Source organism: Coptis chinensis, chromosome 2 (assembly GCF_015680905.1).
Source record: "Coptis chinensis isolate HL-2020 chromosome 2, ASM1568090v1, whole genome shotgun sequence".
NCBI classification, from domain to species: domain Eukaryota; kingdom Viridiplantae; phylum Streptophyta; class Magnoliopsida; order Ranunculales; family Ranunculaceae; genus Coptis; species Coptis chinensis.
The window spans coordinates 37145244-37156707 of record NC_141457.1 but is presented as its reverse complement, the minus strand read 5'-3'; the positions used below and the strand labels follow the sequence as shown (position 1 = coordinate 37156707).

General features: G+C 40.0%; 1 pseudogene; it reads left to right on the top strand.

The window, feature by feature from the left end:
* The first annotated feature begins 8377 nt into the window (after positions 1–8377).
* LOC147515933 (uncharacterized) lies at positions 8378–10726 on the top strand (annotated as a pseudogene).
* Positions 10727–11464: the final 738 nt, after the last annotated feature.

The window sequence follows — 11464 nt, the reverse complement described above, 5'->3', positions numbered from 1 at the left end:
TTGGGTTGGTGGTGATGATTGTTTAGAGAAGATTTAAGGTGGATTTGATTTCCTTGTTGTAGGTGTAGTTAGGTTTTCTTCCCTCTCTCTATAATTATTTATTTATTTTTTTTATTTTGGTTTCCAAACTTGTAACCGGCGGTTTGGGGTTGAAGTGGACACACTGTGCGTGTGGGTTGGGAAGGAAGGAGACACGCAACGTGCGTGCGGTTTGGGCCCAAGCCCAGTTTGAATTGCGAAATTTTCCGATTTTTCGCGCAATTTCAAACTCAATTTGCCGCTTCGTTACTGGCCCGATTTTGGCGAATGAGTTATGGAAATGATCAGTAGAGAATTTCCAATCCAATGATCCATAAAACACTCAATTCCAACCATGGGTGACATATAAGAGGGTAGAAGAACGCCTCGAAGTGCGTGTGTGACGTAAGTTATGCGAACGAAGGAAATCTAAGTTTAGATTACGTCAACCCAATTGAACTAATGGGTGTAAACAAAACCAATGGAAAGTTCGAGTAATCCTGATGGAAAGATCGACTGCCCACCCCCAAACAAATTTTTAAACACAAAATTTGTTTACAACGTGGGTCGTTTAAAGTCAGATTCCCAAGACTTGTTGGATTGCTATTTCTATGATTTTAAGAATTTTAATTTTAATTTTATTTGTTTATTATAAGAAACACGAAAAACAATAAATACATAATTCACTCCATAGAGGAACATGACTCAAAACCGAAAAACATGCAAAAGTGGAAAACGTGAATTATGTGAACTGTGGACATAGGATCCGGTACTTACAGCCACACACCCATAGGGAGGGCCCGGTTACCTGAATGGTGTACTTATCGGTATATGGAAATGAAAGTAAGTACACCAAATGACAAGGGTCGATCCTCATAGACGAGGTCCCGTAAAAGGACTTCCTCTACATCGAGGGGGCGAAGTTAGTGAAAATGTTTTGACCGTTGACCATTAACTTGAAAGGTATTGTTGTCATTTGGATTTACCAAGGTGATTGCCCGTAAAGGGGTGACTTGATAACTAGAAAAGGGCCGGACCAACGGGTTTTAGTTTGCCCGGGAAAACATGTAGACGGGGAGTTGTAAAGCAAAACCTTTTGACCGACCACAAACTCTTTCGCGCAAGATATGCTTATCATGAACACGCTTTCATGTTAGCTTTATAATCCTTCACGAGATCGTCTAATCGCTACGGATTTCTTCAAAGCTCATTCAATTGCAACTTGCGTTTGACACCTGCCTCATCAATATTGAAGTTAAGGCTTTTTATAGCCCACAGAGCACGGTGCTCTAATTCAACGGGCAAATGACATGGTTTCCCAAAGCAGTTTTATACGCCCATAAGGCATCCGATAGACGCTTTGACCAGTCTTTCCTATCAGGATTTACAGTTGTTTCTAAAATCTTTTTGATTTCCCTATTAGAAACTTCTACTTGTCCACTAGTTTGTGGATGATAAGGAGTTGCTACTTTGTGTGTAACTCCATACTTTTTCACTAGGGATGCAACAACTCTGTTGCAAAAATGTGTTCCACCATCACTAATGATGGCTTTAGGAATGCCAAACCGACAGAAAATATATTCTTTGATAAAAAATACAACTGTCTTATGGTCATTGCTACGGCAAGCTAGGGCCTCTATCCATTTTGACACGTAGTCCACGGCAACTAGAATATAAATGAAACCGTGGGAAACCGGGAAAGGACCCATGAAATCAATGCCCCAAACGTCAAAAATTTCGACAATCAAGATTGGATTTAATGGCATCATATTACGTTTCGTAATTCGCCCAAGTTGTTGGCAACGTATACACGTCTTGCAATGCACTTGGGCATCCTTAAAAAGGGTAGGCCAATAAAATCCACATTGCAGAACTTTAGCGACTGTTTTCATCCCACTAAAATGTCCACCACACTCTTTGTCATGGCAGAACGATAGAACTTCATTATATTCCCACCGGGAATACAACGACGAATAATCGATCCGCACAATACTTAAAAAGGTAGGGCTCATCCCAAGTGAGTATAACTTAACTCGCCAAAAACTTTTACATTCATTCCTTGACCAATTATAAGGCATAACATCAGCCGCTAGATAATTTACAATGTCGGTATACCATGGTCTTTGAAAAAATGGCATCTGATGCTCATCGGAAAAGAGTCCGGTATGGACTCGAGAATCGATCGATCGTCGTTTGTGAGTCTAGATAAGTGGTCGGCAACTACGTTTTCGACCCTCTTTTTGTCCTTTATTTCTAATGTGAACTCTTGTAGGAGAAGGATCCATCGGATTAATCTCTCTTAGCATCCTTCTTTGCAAGAAGGTACTTAAAATCTGCATGGTCCGTGTAAACTAAAGTTTTAGAACCAACCAAATAAGGACCGAAACTTATCTAAAGCATAAATGACAAACTAAGAATTCTTTTTTCGTAGTTGAATAATTTCGTTGAGCATCGTTTAATGTTTTACTAGCATAATAAATGACAATGGACTTATTATCTAGTTTTTGTCCCAAGATCGCACCAACCGCATAATCGCTAGCATCACACATGAGTTCGAAAGGTTTAGACCAATCGGGAGGTTTGTATAATTGGTGCAGAGGTTAGAGGCGACTTTTAAAGTTTCAAAAGCCTGCTTACGTTAAAATTAAAATCAAAGATTGCATCTTTCAAAAGCAGATTAGTTAAAGGCCTAGCTATTTTCGAGAAGTCTTTAATAAATCGCCTATAAAACCCTCGCATGGCCTAGAAAGGCTCTAATATCACGGACAACCCGTGGTTTTAGGTAAGTCGCTATCTTATCTAGTTTGGCCTTATCTACTTGATGCCATCACTAGATACAATGTGACCTAGTACTATGCCCTTTTCACCATGAAATGATACTTTTCCCAATTTAAAAGCGAGGCTCTTTTCTTCACACCTTGTCAAAACTTTAGACGAGGTTAGACAAACAATCTATGAAGGAGTCTCCATAGATAGAAAAATCATCCATGAAAACTTCCATAAAAGCTCTACCATGTCACTAAATATATGAAGCATACACCGGAAGGTTCGGGGAGCATTACAAAGGCCAAAAGGCATTCGTTTATAGGCATCGTTCCAAAGGGACATGTGAAGGTAGTCTTTTCTTGGTCATCAATATCAATAATAATCTGAAAATAGCCCGAGTAGCCATCCGGAAAACAATAAAAGCATGACCAGCTAGGCGTTCGAGCATTTGATCTATAAAGGGTAAAGGAAAGTGATCATTTCGTGTCATAGCATTTAAACGCTCGTCAGTAATCAATACGATCCTCCATTTCATAGGACCTTGTGTGACAACATAGTCACCTTTTCCGTTCTGAACCATGGTAACTCCTCGATTTTTAGGAACTACATGAATGGGGCTTACCCATTCGCTATCGAAGATGGGGTATATGATACCGCGATCGAAAGTAATCGTAAAGACTTCTTCCCTAACCACCTCTTTCATGGCAGGGTTCAAGCGACGCTGAGGTTCGCGAGAAGTCTTCGCGTTATCCTCCAAATAGATACGATGAGTGCAAACATTAGGGTCAATTCCCTTAATGTCAGCTAGGGACCAACCAATCGCAGACCGATGTTCCCTAATCACCCGGATTAAATGTGTCTTTTCATCCTTAGATAACAGAGAAGATATAATTACCGGATGATTACCATCCGAATCAAGTTGTATATATTTTAACTCTGGGGGAAGGGGTTTATGCACTAGGGTGGGAGGAAAATCAATAGATGTTTCGTCGGGGTCCTCATTTTGCATAATGAATACTTGCCTTGGTAGCAAGTCTTCATACTCAATATGTGGAGCAACCGAAGTGTCTACAATTGGTGTGGACTCAAGGATGGTGTTGACTTCCTCTAAGTAGGAGTCATTTACAAAATCTGACTTTCCAAAAGAAAGAAATTTGTACATATTGTTTTCAGGAAACGTGTTGTTAAAATAATCTTGAGCTAAGCTCTCGATCATGCTAACCTCCCCATCTATAGACGAATTTGGTAACTGTTTCATCATTTTAAAAACATTTACCTCAACTGTGAGATGGCCAAAAGATAAGGACATCTTACCATCGCGGCAATTAATAAATCGTTGGCGGTTGCTAAAAGGGGCTTCTAAGATGATCGGTCTGAGTCATTAGCAACTTCAGATCGAGGATAACAAAATCCAGCGGATAGTAGAAATCCCGAACCTTAACAAACACGCGTTTTCCACTACACCCTTAGGATACTTAATAGACCTGTCCACTAATTGCAACGTTATTTTTGTAGGTTGCATTTCTAGAGACCTATTTGTTTATACAAGTAATCGGGGAGTAAGTTAACACTTTCGCCCCGTGTCTAATAAAGCGGTCGTCGTGTGGGAATCTCCTAAGGTGCATTTTACGATGGGATCGACCGGGTCCTTGTACTTAACAATTCCATTATTTTCGGATAAAGTTGGGAATTGTTCGGGTTAAAAAAGCGTCTTTAGGTATGTTGGTCTTACGCCTAGTAGTGCACAACTCTTTAAGAAACTTAGCGTGATTAGGTAGCTTTTTAATAGCTTCGAGAAAAGGAAGGTTTATCGTTAGATTTTTGAAAACGCGTTCTAATCTCCTCGAAGTTGGTATCCCTAGTTAGCATGGGTAATTTTTGAGGAATGGTGGTTTAAGCTCTATATTTAGCGTATGGCTCGACTTGATGTGTAACCTTGGCTTTCTGTTTTTAGGTTGTGGTTTAACCGGGTACCTCTACGGTGGTAGGTTCTTCAGTTTCTATTTCGATTATCTAGTTCGATATCCGTTGTAGGAGATGATCGATGGGGTAACTATAGGCATAGTTACTTTGTTATCAACCACCTTTCGAGGCGGAGGTGGTGATGGCATTCAGTCACCTACTATTGTCGTTTCCGTACTAGTATTACCGTTTACCTCAAAGGTGTGTTTGTTGTTTTAGGGTTTGGTATCGCTTGTCCGGAAAACACGCCTTTTGGTTAGGCTTTCTCTTGGGCTAACTGTTGTATGCCCCGATTTATGGATTGTAATATCTGTTGGTTTGATTGAGTCATTGATTGGAAAAGTTGTTGGGTAACTTTTGTATAAAGGCGTCGATCACGGTCCGGTTGTGTAGGTGTAGTAGTAGTCACGGTGGTGCGACCGGAACTATCTCACGTTGATTATTTATGGGTGGGTTTTGATAGTTACTATTGTTAACCTAACGATACCTCTATTGGTATTATAATTATTATAATTATTGACCTTGTGTTACACCTTGTCGTGGTTTAAGCTTTGGTTGTTATAATTATTATAATTTCCCCGACCTTGTCCCCGCCCTTGCCTAGGTGGAGCTTGATTATAGTTGTTTGTTTGCCTAACATTTTGGTTATTAAACCACAGAGTTGTAACTTGTTGATTGTTTAAGCCAACTAAAGTTGGGATGTTGTCTCCATGGGGCATTAGGAATAGGATAGTTATTAATGGAGCAAACATTATCTTGCTCTAATTGTTGTTGTTCATAGGCGAGAGGACAATAGGAGTCGTGCTTTCGGGACTCATACAGAAATTACATGGGTTGGAGTTGACATTCATGGCGGGAATAGGCTTTTGTTGAATAGAAATAGCCTCTACTTTTTAGTTAGAGATTGATTAAATTTTTAAGTTAAGGGTCGGGGTTTCATCTCAAACATACCGCGACCTTAACTCTGTTGAAGAAGAACTAGCGAGGCGGGGATATCATCACCCCCATTGTTATTAGCGTTTAGTTTGTTCTTCTAAAATTTTATAAGCCTCGAGGCTCCTTTACTTAGGAAACTACCCCCATTCATTATGTCAAGGACTTCTTTATGGTGATGTTGAAGTCCTTTGAAAAAGGCAATTTAACTAACGTGTCTTTTGCTAGGTTATGGTGTGGACACTCTATTAGCAGATCGGTGAAATGATTCCAAGCCTCGAAAATGATTCATGAGGGGTTACGTGGAAGAAATGAATCTTGGAAAGCATTTCATCCGTCTTTAGGGTGGGTAAAATGTTCCATAAATAGCTGAACAAGTTTAGCCCACGAGTCCACCTGAGTTAAAAGCTTGGGCGATTAACCAAGACGCCTGCCTTATCGGCTAAGGTGAAGGAAATACCCTCGGTTTAATTTGTTCCGCACCAACCGTAGGATGATGGAATGTTGTAAGGACTTGTTCAAAATCCTACGCGTGTGTTGGTAAGTTTTTCATGGCCTAAACCATGGAAAACAGGTAACAAATTAAATATATTTGGGGATTCAAAATCCCCACCGGTCTTAGAACGATGCAAGATTTAGGGCTATCGCCAAAGCTTTGTAGAAGTCGGGAGAGGAGTCTCTCTTTCTTCACCCATTATGTCGGGTATGGTTGGTGGAATAGTAGTTAGAGGTGTTATGATTGGTATACTCGATATGTTTGTTTGTTGACGGTTAATTACGTTCGGTGTTTTCTCTCCACCGGACCTTAATCTCATGCAAGTCTAAGTCTAAACACGAAAACAACCCAAACAATCTTGATATATTAGTATGAACCTCTAACGGAGATCACGAGGTATGGAAGAAAGGAATACCTAAAAGCGTCCTTGCTTAAGCTTATGAATAGCGTCTTGTTTACGCGTGTTCGATTAAAAATAACAAGTTAGAACACTGAAAAACTTAAAAAATCGGTTCAAACAAACCTGTAGAAATCCATAAAAATTTTGCTTAGGGCGCAGTGCTTCGGAGAGGCCGGTCGGCTCCTAAGGCCAACTGCGTGGTCGCGGTTTGGTAAGAGGGCTGGTCGCTTCGAAGTCTAGTAAGTGAAGGCGGTCGCGCGGGAAGAAGGCGGGTCAGCGCTCAAAGTCCGAACTATAGAGCGCAGCACGCTCTCTTATAAGCCTTGATCGCGCCCCGTGTAATTTTTTCGAATTTTTTTCAACGCCAAAACGAATAACCACAGTATGAATCAAACAAGGGTGGGTGGGTTTAATGGGACTTAAAAATGACTAATTCTACTATGAAAACAATGCTAAAGTGCAACTAAGATGGCAGCGGCCTGTTTAATGGGACTTAAAAATGACTAATTCCTTACCGCTGCCGGGGATTGTAGTAGTACAATTGAGTTTTAAAGTTTTATTTATCGTGATTCGTACTTTAAGTTTAGTCGTAGTTATATTATTTCATAGTTTACGTGTCTAAATTTAGTTATTTTTGCAGATAATTAAGCATAGATTTCTTCTTACAAGGGATAGTCGTGACTTTGTTGTGGACGTTGTGAAGTGCTTGCTGTCGTCACCCGGCGTCGCAAGTAGCCCTCGAAGGCTCACGCCGGAGGTACGTCTTTTTCCTTTGTGGGGTTGAATTTTGTTTGTTTCGTGGGTTGTGCTTGTTTTATTGTTTCTTGCATTTAGGAAGGTTAAATCACATTGACCAGCCTTAGGCATCTTGCATTAGGACAGGTTTTAGCCCGCTCACTAGGAAAACTTTTTTTTTACACGTGGATCGAGTGACGGTGCTTTTTGCATAAGAACTGGGAATCGTTTGATTTGGGTTTAGGAGCAAATATATATTAAACAAGTTTTAAAATTCAATCTGGGTTGTAATTTTTGTTTGGTATTGTTTGTGTGAATTATGCATATTTTATTAGAGTCTTAGGTTTTAGAAGTAGTTTATGGTAGTAACTTCGATTACGATAACACACCTGTTACAATCGCTTGATCCCGAGATTGAACGCACTCTCCTTAGGAGAAGTAGGCATCCCGATTAGAGGTACCCGAAACTTTTGTTGGCAATACACCAATTTTTCTTGACATGGAGGTAATAACAATAACGTGGTTGCCCAAGTACCTAGATCTATTAAGGAATATATATATCCTACTAGAACAACCCGACCATCTTGCATCGTTCCCCTACAACCAATGCTAATCACTTTGAGTTGAAGCCCAATCTGTTTGGGGCTCCTTCCTAAGTTTAGGGGAACGGAAGAGGAAGACCCATATCTTCATGTGAGGGAATTTGAGGATATTTGTGGGACTATTAAACTTCAACAATTTAGTGAAGCTATAAAATTAAAATTGTTCCCATTTTCTCTTAAAGAAAAAGCCAAGAGTTGGTTTAACACTCTCCCATCGAATTCCATAACGGGATGGGAAAAGTTATGCATTGTGTTTTTAAAGAACTTTTTCCCTAATCATAAAGGCATTTGCTTTTAGAAAAGACTTGTCATCTTTTGCCAAACCCATGGAGAGTCATTATGGAAGTGTATGGAGAGGTTTAAGGACATGCTCTTGCAATGTCCTAACCACGCCTAGAGAATGGTAGGCTAGTGCAGATTCTCTATGAGGGTCTCGATTTTAATTCTAAGGCTATGATTGAGACCATGAGTACTTGGGGATTTCGTGATAAGATCAGAGAAGAAGCGTGGACCTTTTTAGAAGAAGTCTCCGAGAAGGTCCAAATGAATGGGAAACTAGTCGTGAGCCTAAGAAGGTGGCTAGTAGTACTACTACCGCGAAGGGTTTGTTCCGTGTTGACAAGGAATTAAACCACCTAACGCCTAGGATGGCCGCTTTAATTAGAAGAGTTGAAGCTCGAAGCTAGAAAAAGAGACAAAGTCTCTAGCTCCGATAGCCAATGTTGAAGTCCCCGGGTGTCTCATTTGTGTGAAAGTCTTGATCACGTTATAGATAATTGCCCCGTGTAAATGCACAAGTCAATGCTTTTAATTCATACCAAAAGCCAGGCAATAATCCTTTTTCTAACACGTATAACCCTGGATGGCGTAACCATCCCAATTTGTCTTGGTCTAAAGGTATACATCAGGGAGGCCCCGTGGTTAACTCAAACCCAAGATTACCAAGTATGCACCTCAACCACCTAAACTTTCACCTATAGAAGAGGCCATTACTCAATTAACACAAAACACCATGAAATTCCAGGACACAACGCAACAGTTTATGCAAGCCAGTCAAACGGCTACTCAGGATAATGCTCAAGCCATTAGGAAGATTGAAATCACCATAGGTCAAATTGCTAATACTTTGAATGAGAGGGACAAGGGTAGGTTTCCTAGTCAACCAAGAGCTAATCCGAGGAGTCGGTTGGAAATAAGTTCTAACTTAAACCGGGCTCACGGGGAGCAAGCCAAGGCTATCAACATCCTTAGGAGTGGAAAACGCGTTGATAATAGGGTTGAGATGTCTAAGGGCCGAGGTCGATCTGATCCTATAGAGTGTGAGAAGGGAGGAAGGTGAGGTGAGTGAATCTAATAGTCATAATACTTCTAAGAAGGGTGTAGAACCTCCTACTACTGTGGAGACTAACCCCGTGCCATCTTATATACCTAAAGCTCCTTTTCCCAACGCGTTTGATTCCTAAATTAAGAAAGGTTCTAATCTTAATGAAATAATGGAAATGTTTAAACGGGTTCAAATAAATATTCCGTTACTTGATGCTATAAAACAAGTTCCTTCCTATGCCAAGTTTCTTAAAGATTTTTGTACACAAAAATGTAAGTTGAATGTGCACAAGAAAGCTTTCCTAACTGAGCAAGTGAGTTCTATTATCCAAAACCAAACTCCACCTAAGTTTAGAGATCCAGGATGCCCTACTATTTCTTGTGTTATTGGTGATCATATGATTGAGAAAGCATTACTTGATTTAGGAGCTAGCGTTAATTTGTTGCCTTATTCAGTTTATTTACAGCTTGGTCTTGGTAAGTTGAAACCTACATCAATTACTCTTCAATTGGCAGATAGGTCTATTAGGATTCCACGTGGTGTTGTTGAGGATGTTTTAATTCAGGTTGATAAATTTTATTTCCCTGTTGACTTTGTTGTTCTGGATACACAACCTATTCAAGATCCTAAACACCATATTCCGGTCATTTTAGGTTGTCCCTTTTTAGCCACTTCTAATGCTATCATTAACTGTCGTAATGGAGTGTTGAAACTTTCTTTTGGTAATATGACTACAGAACTTAATGTGTTTAATGTGGGTCAAGAACCTCCTGAACCTGATGATTTTTGGGATGTTAATCTTATTGATAGTATAGTTCACGAGACTTTCTTGGAGAGTTATTCTGATGACCCTCTTGAGTCTTGTTTAACTAATTCTGGTAGTGGTTGTGATGTAGATGATGTAATTTGTGAAGTTAATGCGTTGCTGGATGCAACCCCAATTTTAGAAACTGATAAGTGGAGAGCCACAATAGAGCATCTGACTCCATCTGAGTCTACTCCAGTCTCTTCTATAGAGAGTCCTCCTAAGCTAGAGTTGAAACCATTACCTGATACTCTTAAGTATGTTTTTCTGGGACCTGATGATTCTTTGCCAGCTATTATTGCTTCTAATCTAGATAATGAACAAGAAGGTAAATTGATTAGGGTTCTTAAAGAGCATAGAGCAGCTTTAGGGTGGAATATTGCTGATATTAATGGTATAAGCCCAACTGATTGTATGCATCATATTCATCTTGAGAAGGATGCTAAACCAACCTGTGAGTTTCAGAGACGGCTTAATCCTAACATGAAAGAGGTAGTGAGAGCCGAGGTTCTCAAGTTGTTAGATGCAGGTATCATTTATCCCATTTCCGATAGTAAATGGGTGAGTCCTGTTCAGGTTGTCCCTAAAAAGTCTGGGCTTACAGTTGTTGAGAATTCAAAGGGCGAGTTAGTGCCCACCCGTATGACTACCGGATGGCATTTTTGCATTGACTATCGTAAGTTGAATTTGGCCACTAAGAAAGATCACTTTCCTCTTCCGTTTATTGACCAGATGCTCGAGAGGTTAGCCGGTCATAAATACTATTGTTTTCTTGATGGTTATTCCGGGTATTACCAAATATGTATTATCCCTGAGGATCAAGAAAAGACTACTTTTACTTGTCCTTTTGGAACTTTTGCCTACCGTCGTATGCCTTTTGGATTATGTAATGCACCTGGTACCTTCCAAATGATGCATGCTTAGTATTTTTCCGATATGGTAGAAAGGTTTCTTGAGGTGTTTATGGATGACTTCTCAAGATTTGGGGATTCTTTTGATGAGGGTTTGCACCGCTTAGAATTAGTGTTAATTAGGTGCAAGGAGAAGAATCTTGTGTTGAATTGGGAGAAGTGTCATTTTATGGTCCAACAGGGTATTGTTCTTGGTCATATTGTTTCTAGTAAAGGAATTGAGGTCGATAAGGCCAAGGTTGATGTCATTTCTGGTCTTCCACCACCTAAGACTGTCAAATATATTAGGTCGTTCTTAGGTCATGCTGGATTTTATAGGCGTTTCATTAAAGACTTTAGCAAGATTTCACGTCCCTTATGCAATTTACTTGGTAAGGACGTCGCTTTTGTCTTTGATGAAGATTGTTTGAAAGCTTTTGAGAAGCTTAAGCATTTATTGACTACCGCTCCTATCATACAGCCTCCTGATTGGAGTGAGCCTTTTGAGTTAATGTGTGATGCATCTGACTATG